The following is a 9541-nucleotide window of genomic DNA, read 5'->3' as shown; positions in this document are numbered from 1 at the left end:
AAGGGACTAGGAGCTGCCAGCCAGATGGCTTCCCAGCCGACAGAGGTATTCCAGATGGCATCAGCCTTTCTTGAGTGAAGATAACCTCTTGCTGGTGCCTTAATTTGGACATTTTCATGGCCTTAGAACTGTAAACTTGCAACTTAATAAATTCCCTTTTTAAAAGCTGTCCCATTTCTGGTATATTACATTCCGGCAGCTTAACAAACTAATACACCTCCTCAGAGGCTTTCTAGTCTCACATTTCCAGCCTCACGTCTGAATGGGATAGTTGCTTGCTCCATTTACTACCAAAGGGAAACTCTACTCATTTCATACCAGCAGCCCAGAAGTGAAGCATAGAAATCTAAACATCAAGGCATAATAAATGCAGACTTCCAACCTTGACCCGGGAGGGCGGAGTGGAGCTGTGACTTCCTGGTCAGAAATGGTGAACGTGGGAATTGAGTCTCAACCTCAGACTTCCTCTTCACTTTCCTTGGACACTAACAGACCCTCAGCCCATGCTCCATGCCTAGGGAGAACCTCTGGAAGCTAAGCTGAGCCAGAGTGAAGAGTTTTAGCCTGGAACCCTGCTTGGAGGCTGAGGCACCCTGCCCAGCCTTTAATTTTAGGGTGAATAGGAAGGGCAGGTTCCAGGGTGGGCAACGTTGACCCCAGGGTCACTGGCAGGCTGTGGCTTGGCAGGGGAAAAGTTATGATAAAGGGGTGTGAGGCGAGTCACCTCCCCTCCATGCCCATGGCGTCCTGAAAAAGAGCCTCCAGAGTACAGTGACTTTTACCCAAATTTAAACTGTTCTGGGTGACAAAGATACCTGAGGTCGGATTCTGCCTCCAACGCGGACCATTCCTATTACTGAATGGCTCAGTGCCTTTTTTTATATATGAAGAGTATTGTAAGTACATGGCACAGGAGCCGAGAGGAGACTACCGAACCTGGCAGGACGCGGCCACCCCGGGAGCTCGTTCCGCACAGAGTGTGCGCACCCCCGGGCGGACCGGGAGCTGCAGGGAGAGGTACCAGGCGCCACCATAAGCTCCGGAGACTTGACGTCCACGGAATCCAACAGACGAGTGGGTGAACACGACAGCCAGTCCTGCTGTGCAAGCTGCCGCAGGCGTGCTGGCCGAGCAGCCCGTCCACAGGTTTAAGGTGAAGATGCAGACGTTCCCTGGCCTGCACCCACCGCTGCCTCAAGGCCTACTTGCCGGTGAGCTTCCGGGGCTTCTACGAGGGCATCGGTCCCACGCTGAGCGCCGATCCATTGCCGAGAACTCCGTCTTCTTTGTGTGCTACAGCTTCTGCTAAGTCGTGAGGAAGGTGGGTGGATTGGACAAGCAGGTAAAGCTGAGTAGCCTTCAGAACGCCACCGCCCACTGGGTCGCCTCTGCCTCTGCTGCGCCGGTGCCCGTGTACACTGAGCTCCTCAGGTGCAGCCTGCAGACTGCGTAGGAAGTGGAGAAAGATTGTCAAAAGCCATAATACAGTTTGGTCTGTCTGAAGCACATCCTTACAGAGCATGGCCCCTCGAGTTTCTACCAGGGTCGTTTCCAGCACTTTACTTTGAAGAGTGCCAGAGGATTTCTTCTTCTTCGGTGTTTATGAATTGATCTGATTGTTTTCTTGCGTTAGTGAGACCAGAAGATGAACTAGGCAATGTTCCTTAGATGTTACGTGGTCGAGTTGGTGGAATTTGCCTCGGGCTGGCTGTATACCCAGTGGATTCTATCAAATCCAGAATTCAGGTTCTTTCCATGGTTGGAAAATAGGCAGGATTTATCCAAAGCTTTGAAAGTGTTGTGAGAAATGAAGGAATAACACCCCTATATTCAGACTGAAGCTTACTGTGATTCACCCAGTAGCTAGCCAGTGGGGCGGTGTGTTGGCCTGTGAATTCGCAGGAAGCTGATGATGATCCAGTTTAAAACCTGTCGAAGTGTCTTGGTGAAACTGGGTCCAAGTACACATGTTTAGGGAGTACAGTTCATCTCAGGGTTTCACTGAGTTCGAGACCAATGTGGAATTATTTTAGCTTCATGGGAGTTCTGTGTTTTTGTCTTCCCCTTTTCTGAATCTTAAACTTTGTGGAAGGACCTCTATTTTACATCATACCATTTCTGCCCATGATTGTACAGAAATAGAGATTGCTACTTTTGTCCTAAGTGGAATAAACAGGCTGAGCCAGGGGTTCTGTGCTGGTTTGAAAGGAATTATGCCCCCTAGAAAATCCATGTTTTAATCAAAACCCCATTTCATAATGGTAGAATAATCCCTATTCAATACTGTATGTTTGAAACTGTGATCAGGTTATCTCCCTGGACGATGTGATTTAGTCAAGAGTGGTTGTTAAACTGGATTAGGTGATGACATGTCTCCATCCATTTGGGTGGGTCTTGATTGGTTTAGTGGAGTCCTATAAAAGAGGAAACGTTTTGGAGAATAGGAGATTCAGAGGAAGATTCAGAGAGAGCAGAGAATGCTGCAGCACCACAAAGCAGAGAGTCCACCAGCCAGTGACCTTTGGAGATGAAGAAGGAAAATGCCTCCCGGGGAGCTTCATGAAACAGGAAGCCAGGAGAGAAAGCTAGCAGATGACGCCGTGTTTGCCATGTGCCCTTCCATCCAAGAGAGAAGCCCTGACTGTGTTCGCCATGTGCCTTCTCACTTGAGAGAGAGACCCTGAACTTCATCAGCCTACTTGAACCAAGGTATCTTTCCCTGGATGCCTTTGATAGGACATTTCTACAGACTTGTTTTAATTGGGACATTTTCTTGGCCTTAGAACTGTAAACTAGCAACTTATTAAATCCCCCTTGTTCAAAGCCATTCCGTTTCTGGTATATTGCATTCCAGCAGCCAGCAAACTAGAACAGGCTCTAAGTACCTTCTCCGAGAGATCAAATATAGGAGTATCAGGGTTTTTGCATAAGCTTGTAGGTGTACATGCAGTTTAGTCATGTGCTGAGGGAAACACGATTTGGTTCCATGTTTAATCTCAGATATCACAGAAAAACCCAGCATTGACCATGTTCTGTGAAAAACGGTTATAAACGATTGCTTTACCCTTTGAAGATGTAGGGTCTCTTTGTAAAGTCTGTTTAACATGTATACAATATTACGTAGTGAAAATTTTGGAGAAGTTTTTATGTGGAGCTTGAGAACCAAAATCTCCATCTAGATTTTTAAGAGGGGACTATACCTGCCTTCTGGCGTGGCGTCCATGCGCTTGAATTACATCTGAGCCGGCAGCATTCTGGTGTGGCATCCATATGCTTGGATTAAAGTTTCAGAGTTGGCAGCCTGGATTTTCCCAAGTTGCTCCTTACCTTAGTGTCAGCTCAGGTCCTGAGTGGGCTCGCATTCCTCACTCTGACTACTGTAAGGCGTGGCCTAGAACATCAGGTCTTTGGGAAGCAGCATGGCCTTCACCAGTGTCAACTACCCCGCTTTCCCTTCCAAGAGAACGTCTGCTGTGCTGGGTTTTAGGTGGAGGAGGGAGCCGAGGGGGTGGCGCTGTGCTGCCATGCTGGAGACCCAGAGGCTGACAGCAGCTTTAGCTTCTGGTTTCTGGGTCCTGGCCTGGACATGCTTCTTGCTGGCCCATTAAGGAGCTGTCGATCTCCTTGGACCATTCACTGTCCTCTCTGCCTCTACCAGCTAGAAACCCTTCCAGAGAACAGACAGTGCCAGAACCTCCAAGAGAAGCCTTTGTCCTCTGTGTAATTATCTAGTGTCAGGACTTGTTGTTAAATTCCTCTCAGACAGCATGGAATAGACCTCAGTGCTTGTATTAGGCCGTAATGCCAGGGTTAACCCATCCTGAAATTTATCTTGCGGTAAATTGCTGTAAAAGTGCTGGGGCCTTCTAAAATTGAGTACTGGAAGTCGGTGAATTTTAGTGATTTGGTAGAGGGTGTGACTTTAGGAAGTCATGAAACATAAGTAAAGCAATTTTATCAGCCTTTCCCATATGTGTGTAGATGTGCACCGACACAACGGCCCCACGGTTCATCTGGTGAACAGGCTCGGGGATGCGTAGCTGTTATTTGGCCATCTGGTGTGAGGGTCGTTCTTGTCACTACTAAAGTAAGCCTCAGCATCCCATGCTGCTCCAAGACCAGCAGCGTCTCCCCCAATTAAAATTGTTCTTAAAAGCCGGTACTGCTGAAACCAAGTTGCTGTCCCACGTGTGTCTGTCACTGTTGGCATGTCACAGACCTTCAGTTTCCCTTAATTTTTTTGCTCTTCACAAGGCCTCTGTGGTAGCTGGGGTCACAGTGCCAGAAGCAAGACGGTCAGGGAAGCCAGCTGCTGCAGACATGCGGACATGACATGCAGACATCTGGGAGGGCTGCCGAGCGTGATGCCTGAAGTACAGCCATAGGCAGAGCTGTAGGCTGGCCTTCCATTTGCTTTCTCTCCAAAAGAAAACAGTTTTCTGCTTTACTTTCCGCTCCATACTCAAACCATCAGTAGCTATTAAGTGCCCCATCATCCGAGCCGGATGGTCTAAAACAGTACAGAAAACAGACTGCTCCCGGCAGAAAGCAGGTGGCTCACATCCATAGTGTCCTGCCCAAGGCCTGTGGCCAGTATCAGCTTGTCGTCAGCAAACCTTTTCCTCCAACATTGTCTGTTAAAGATTTAACTAGGTGTCTTAAATAGAAGTAATTTCAGATGGGTGAGAATGAGCAGAGGGGAATGAGTGGAAGGGATTTATGTCAGGAGAGTTTTTTTTTCATTCAAGTTGCTTAATTCATGTTTAATATTGGGGTTCAACTTGCACCATTTCAGAGCTGTACTTCAGAGAAAAATATGGTCACTTAAACATTGTCGTAAAAGGAATTTGGGCATTTTAACATTAAATTATTTACCTAATTAAAAGGAAAAAGACATAGTCCATAAGTTGTGGAGATTTGAAGATTAAATGATAAAAAGCATGTGAAATGTTTGATGTAGGCCTGACACACTGATGTGCCTAAGAAATACTATTTTTACTGTTATTGCCATCAAACTGTAGCATATACTTTCACGAAGACAGAGCCAGAGGACAGCAAGAGAGAAGTTTGGTTTGTTTAACACCAAATCGTCTTTTATGGGTCGACTTTTGTATCCCCTCCCCCCAAAAGACATGTTCAGGTCCTAATCCCTGGGTCAGTGAACGTGACTTTATTTGGAAATAGGTTCTTTGAAGATGGATTAGTTAAAATGAGGCCAAACTAGATTAGGATGGGCCCTTATAATAGGACTAGTATCATTATAAGAGGGAATTATGGACAGACAGCAGGCACAGGATAGAAAAAGTCAAGTGAAGAGGGAAGCAGAGATTGGAGTTATGCTACCACAAGCCGAGGAACACCAAGGATTGCTGGCTGCCATCAGAAGCCAAGAGAAAGGCATGGAACAGATTCTTCCACAGAGCTTTGGAAAGAGCAAGGCCCTGTTGACACTTTGATTTCAAACTTTTCAGGCCTCTAGCACTGTGAGACAATACGTTTCTGTTGTTTTAAGCCACCCAGTTTGTGGTGTTTCATTATGGGAGCCTTAGGAAACAAATACACTATCACTCTCAGAGAAATGGATTCTGAAAGACTTGGGGAGAGCTTGGGGACTGCAGGCTGTTTACCTGTGATTGGGTCTCGTGCCTCTGCTACTTATTACAATGTTATCTTGGTCTGATTGGAAGGCCTTTCTGAGCCTCAGTTTCTTTTTAGCAAAGATGGCATTTTCGTTACCCAGCTGCTAAAATGAATACCATACAATGGGTTGGTTTAGACAGTGGGAATTTATTGGCTCATGGTTTTGATGCTGAGAGAAGTCCAAAGTCAAGGCATCAGCAGGGTGATGCTTTCTCCCAGGGAACTGTGGAATTCTGGGCTGTCTGCCAGAGCGCCTTGGTCCCTGGCTTTTCTGTCACATGGCAAAGCACATGATGATATTTTTCCCTTCACCTCTGGGTTCAGAGGAGCAGCTTTTGGCTACTTCCTGGGGCTTCTTTCTGTCTGAATTTTGTTCTGCTTACCAAGGACTCCAGTATTTCAGATTAAAACCCAACCTCATTCGGTTGGGCCACACTTTAACCTCAACACAAGGTTCACACCATCAGGAATGGATTAAGATTAAGGATATGTTTTTATGGGGTAACTCCAAGCCATCAGAGATGGCTAAGAAGAATAACAAAAGTTTTAGTAAAGGATGGTGAGGGTACAGTGTAAAATGGTGAATGTTATTAATCCCATGGAATTAGAGGTTTGGGAGTTTTTGAAATGGAAAATTTTATGTTGTGTATGTGTTTTCACAAGTTTAAAAAGAGACTAAAGAGACAATGACAAGTAAATGCACTACATGATCCTGGACTGATCTGATAATGGAGGAGAAAATGCCCAGAAGGACATTATTGGAATAATTGAAACAAATGGATAAATGGGATTGTGCTCATTTGAAACTGATATGTACCCCAGAAAAGCTATGTTCTTCTAATCCAATCCTGTGGGGGCAGACTTATTGTTGGATGGGGCCTTTTGATTAGATTAGTTCTGTGGAGATATGACTCACCCAATGTGGGTGGGACCTTTTGATTAGGCTGTTTCCATGGAGATGTGACCCTATCCATTCAAGGTGGGTCTTAATCCATTTAGTGGAGTCCTACAGGAGGGAGACCTTTTGGAGAAAGCACAGAAAAGCTCAGGCAGAATTGCCTTGAGGGATGTTAAGCAAGAGCTCACAGACTAAAGAGATTCAAGAGAGCCAAAGTTTAGAGACAAAAAATGCCCTGGGAGATGCTAGCTAAGAGGTGAAATTCAGAATTTGGCCCAGAGAAGCTAAGTGAGGACACATGAACTCTTAGAGAAAGAAAATGCCCCAGCAGAAGCCAGAGAGACCCACAGAAGCTCAAAGAGCCATTCTGAAACCGACCCAGGAGAGATGGGTCAGCAGATGTCATTATGTACCTTCCCATGTGTTCTAGTTTGCTAGCTGCCAGAATGCAATATACCAGAAGCAGAAGGGATTTTAAAATGGGGAATTTAATAAGTTGCTGCTTTACAGTTTTAAGTTTGAGAAAATGTCCCAATTAAAACAAGCTTATAGAAATGTTCAATCTAAGGCATCCAGGGAAAGATACCTTGGTTCAAGAAGGTCAATGAAGTTCAGGGTTTCTCTCTCAACTGGTGGGGCACATGGCGAACATGGAGGCATCTGCTGGCTTTCTCATGGCTCTAAAAAGGGACTCTCTCCAAAACATTTCTGCTTTTAAAGGATTAATGGGTGGAGTCACAACTCCATGGAAGCTATCTGATCAAAAGTTACAACCCACAATTGGGTGGGTCATATCTCCATGGGAACAATCAAAATGCTTTCAGCCAGCAGTATTGAATGAGGATTAAAGGACATGGCTTTTCTGGGGTCCACCACAGATTCAAACCGGCACACCGCATGACAGAGAAATCCCAAACGTGAGTGGACTTTCTTGAGGGAAGGTATCCTCTTATTGGTGCCTTGGTTTGGACATTTTCGTGGCCTAGAACTGTACAATTGTCAACTGAAAAAAATCCCTTTTGTAAAAGGCAATCCATTTCTGGTGTATTCATTACAGCAGCATTAGCAAGCTAAGAGAAATACAGACTGAATGCTTCATATCAATTATAAATTTTTTGAACTTGATAATGGTACTTAATGAGGTTACATAAGTGAATACCTTGTTCAAAGGTACATGGAAGTACTAAGTATTGAAGGAGCATGATGTATGCAACCTACTCTCAAGTGTTTAGAAAAGAGATGTATGAATAGCTAGCTAGCTATATAGAATGGTATCCCAAATGTAGCAAAATGTTAAAAGCTGATAAGTCTGGGTACCTGGGTGCAGGTACACTGGAGTTCTCTGTATTGGTTTTGTCTTACTTTTGTAACTGTCTTGTGAGTTTGAAATTATATCAAAATAAGAAGGTAAAAATAGAATGTTAGCTATAGGTTTTTTAGAGATGTCTTTATCAGGTTGATGAAGTTCCCTTCGATTTCTGGTTTGCTGAATGTTTTTGCAAGAAATGGATCTTAAATTTAAAAGAAGAGCACAATGATGATGATGATGGTCTACTTCCAGGATATTTTTGAGGTCCCAAAGAAGTATAATAATCACTCTTCCTTTAATGAAGACACACTGTGTTTCAGGCACTGCTCTTGGTGTTTTCTCACTCAATCATTAAAACTACCTCAAGAAGTAAACATGACTTTTTATCCCCATTTTGCAATTGATAAAATTGAGACAACAGAAAGGTTAAGTAAATTGTCCCAGAGCACACAGAAAGTAACAAAAGAAGTGGCATTCAAACTCCGCAATCTGGTTCACTATGCGATAGTGTCTATTTGTGAAGGAGTTTTCTGGACTGTGAAATACCGTTGAAATGTTGTTTCGATCATTGGTATTGTTGGTAGGTCAGTGGTGTCATCTTATATTAAGTAATGGCATGTGTATCAGGCTCCTAACCTACTGCCTGGGACTCAATATAACTCTCAGTAACTCTAAGTTCCTTGGTTCTTGTCCAAAAGAGGGTGAGCGCACAATGCAGAAGAAAGAATGCCAGTTCTCTCACATACAGAGACATTGAGGGGGGTCGGAGGGGAAGGGCAAGTGATAAAATAATAAAAAGAGACACACAGCTGCAAGCAGTTGCACCTGATTTGGGCAGCAACAGGATTCCAGGAAGCCAAAAGAGAAGCTTAATTGGGATCTCCTCCACCTTTAGCAAAACAGGATGCATGAGATCATTTCTCTGATGTTGGGAGGGTGTCACAGGCTGCCCTTAAGGACTCCCATTGACTTCATACAGGCTAACCAGAGAACCTAAAGCACAGACAAATGTTATCCTAAAGGTTAACCAGTGACTCCAAACCACTGCAGAGACTCATGCTTCTGGCGTGGAGAGTCCATGTATGAAACAGACTTCCACCATGTGAGGCAGGGTCATTGAAACAGGTTTTGGGGGAGTAGAAATCTGGAAAACCCAATACTAAACTATGAAGTATTTTATTGTTTGAATCTGAATGTTTTCTAATCATTATTGTGTCCTTTGTCACTTTATGGAGCTAATTTTTTGCTAACTAGACTATTAGTACTTAACAGTTCACGGCTGAACTCCAGCTCTGTCTATCCGACTGCCTCCACCTGGGTGTGGACTTGTGCTCTCCAGTTTAGCATGTCTAAAAGTAAGCTGCCGAGATTCTCCCCCAGTCTGCATTAATGGCAGTGCTATGCCTCCATTTGCTTGGGCCAAAACCTTGGTGTCGTCCTTGACTCTTCTCTTTCTTTCACCCCTACCAACCTATCAGCAAATGCTGTTCACTCTACCCTCAAAATATATTTTAAGGGTGGGCCACAGGGGCTCAGGGGCAGAGTTCTCGCCTGCCATGCTGGAGACCCGGGTTTGATTCCCAGTGCCTGCCCATGTAACAAGAACAACAAAAAATATATATATTTTAGAAATATGACCACTTCTTTCCATAGCCATTCCCACCTCCCTTGTCTAATCTGCCACTCTCTCTTGC

At 44.7% G+C, this 9541-nt stretch overlaps 1 pseudogene; it reads left to right on the top strand.

Annotated features, from left to right (window-relative positions):
• Positions 1-904: 904 nt before the first annotated feature.
• Positions 905-6203, top strand: LOC143651391 (mitochondrial ornithine transporter 1 pseudogene; annotated as a pseudogene).
• Positions 6204-9541: the final 3338 nt, after the last annotated feature.

Source organism: Tamandua tetradactyla, chromosome 12 (genome assembly GCF_023851605.1).
Source record: "Tamandua tetradactyla isolate mTamTet1 chromosome 12, mTamTet1.pri, whole genome shotgun sequence".
NCBI classification, from domain to species: Eukaryota; Metazoa; Chordata; class Mammalia; order Pilosa; family Myrmecophagidae; genus Tamandua; species Tamandua tetradactyla.
This window is presented reverse-complemented; position numbering and strand designations above follow the sequence as displayed.